Here is a 2,584-nt window from a genome sequence, read left to right on the forward strand (position 1 = left end):
TATTTAAGATGACAGTGTTGGAAAATGCATGATTTTCAGGAAAAATCAACGTTTAAATGTCTATAACTATTTTTCCCTTTACTTGGCGTAATTTTAAGATCGATTTTTTAATTCTACGGAAAAAAATACGAAGGAAAAAATAGGAAATTTGCGTGTTCATTTAGCGGTCCCAAAATCGCCTAAAAGTCATACCTTCCTTTGTTTAATCAATTGCAAGTGTTACTTTATGGATATATTTTTATTTTAACGTACTTTGCAAGAATTTTTAGCATGTATTTTCTCGCTTCTGACGTCATTAAAAAAAGGTAAACAATGCGAGAAGCCAGGAGCCTTAATGATCGTATTTTTCAATCTTCATATCTGTTTAGATTTTGGAGTGGTTATATATTTGATTTGTTGGTACTAACGCTTGATAGAAGAAAGCGTTTAATGTTTACATATTTCTGACTTATAAGTGATGTTGTTGCGAGGAATGCTGTCGAAATCTCAGTAACTAAATTGATACAGTGTTTTGCCCGGCAAATGGAAAGGTTCGACTCCTGGCTGAAAAAGTATTTTTCGCAACATATAAAGGAAATTAATTAATAAAGTCAATTAACATCTAATCACATAAAGTCAATTAACATCTAATTGGAACAGGTAAAGAGAAATTTAACATCGTTACAAGTGGGAATTTCCAGGAGGATAGTTACAGGAGGATAGTTTCCACAAGAAAGGTATAGTTTCACCGCAAAATACGTTTGAACGCAAAATAAGTGCGTACGTTTGACTTGTGTAAAAATAATGAGATCCTCCCATAAAGTAATATTATTAACCGCACCAATAACGTAATAGGCTCTTAACGGCCATATTCTTCGATCTTCGTATCTACTTAGATTTTAGAGTCATCATATATTTGATTTTCATTTAATTCAAGATAAGGATGTCCTATATCAAATATTGAAATGGCAGGATAATATCAAGCTAATACGAAATATTATTTGCCATCATTTTTTAATATGAATGTTAGTTAACGAGCTATTAACTGATTAAGTTTGAGGCTTAGTGCATCCTAATTAAGAGCACACACCGAAAAAACGCGAACTCCCGCCTCCTAGACTAACTTCGCTATTCTTATTAGTAAGGGGAGGAGTTCACTAAGTATGATTTGATATTCTGATTATAATAAGCTCTTCTCTCCGCTAATCAGAATAGTGATGCTAGTCTAAGAGGCAGGATATGAGATATTTTTTCGACGTGTGGCAGAACACGTACCGAAAAAATGCGAACTCCCGTCTTCTAGATTAACTTCGCTATTCTGATTAGTGAGGAGAGGAGCACTTAATGTAATTTGATATTTTGATTATAGTGAGCTCCTCTCTACATCAATCGCAGAATAGCGATGCTAGTCTAAGAGGCAGGATATCATATTTTCCGACGTGACTACCTCAGCCAATTAGGGCGTGCTAAGCATTAATCTAAATTAATTAATAACTCGTTAACTACCGCTTATATTAAGAAATGACACAAGACCTTTCACCTTGGTTTGAGTTATATTATCTACCACTTCAATATCTGGCTGTTGATGTGAGACACTCTATATTCATAGCGTCGTATACCCACGGCGTCAACTTTTATAACATATCTCGAGAATAGGATCATTCCACGTCTGTAATGTGTAAGCTTTTGAAAATAAGGTCATTACTTTAACGTCGTCTAGATAAGATGAGTTCATTTAATCTTTAATTGCGTCATTAACCTTTCACATACGCTTACTTGGGACTATTTCACTGAACTTCATGACAATTGGTGAGTTGACCCTTTTGAAAAAGTAGCAGCAATTCTCTCTAAATAGACGCGTTTTTCTAAAAGTCTCGGAAAGGTGGAAAGAATTGTTATAATAAACGCGCACCTTGAGAAAAAGTCGCGCAAAAATTTGCTCAAATTATGAGATATTAAATATTAGTAGAGAATATATTAAATAACAAGGGAAATGATTAAGCAGAGATTAATAATCGAAAGACGTTATAGTTTTAACCTTCTATTTTTAATTAAGTTTTTAATTACTTCTGAATAGTCTATGCTCTCGCAAGCACGTCGTCGTGCACGATCGACGCCACGGCGTCAGCGAAATTACACTCCACCGACGGAAAATTCCAACGACTAATTAAAAAACAGGAACACCGAGGGCAAAAATGACGTGCGTCGCACTCGCGAGGCGCTTCACTTTTACGACGCGTGTTAGAAATCAAAGATCACCGCGGCACTCGCGTAGGTCGAATTTCTTTCCGGTAACGATGAAAGGTTAAACCGCGGCGACCCGGTCGATTTAATGGGGAGACCGTGTGAAAAATGCACACATTATGTTGCGTTACGTTACGTCGATGCACGTGTGTAACGTGCGCCGTGCCATCGGAGAGAAGAGGAGGTTAATACCATCCATGGTCGTACGTCACGTACACGATGGCGTTTAGCGGTTTTGCGTTGTAGTGTATCGCGCAAATAAACGTGATTACGTGCGTACTTGAATATGTTACGGTAACCGAAATGGATAAATCAATTCCTACGTGTACGCGTGAATGCGGCGGGGGGGGGGGGGGAGGGG

The sequence above is a fragment of the Odontomachus brunneus genome, unplaced genomic scaffold (genome assembly GCF_010583005.1).
Source record: "Odontomachus brunneus isolate Ranch 3 - 2012 unplaced genomic scaffold, Obru_v1 Obru_scaffold_079, whole genome shotgun sequence".
Lineage (NCBI taxonomy): Eukaryota > Metazoa > Arthropoda > Insecta > Hymenoptera > Formicidae > Odontomachus > Odontomachus brunneus.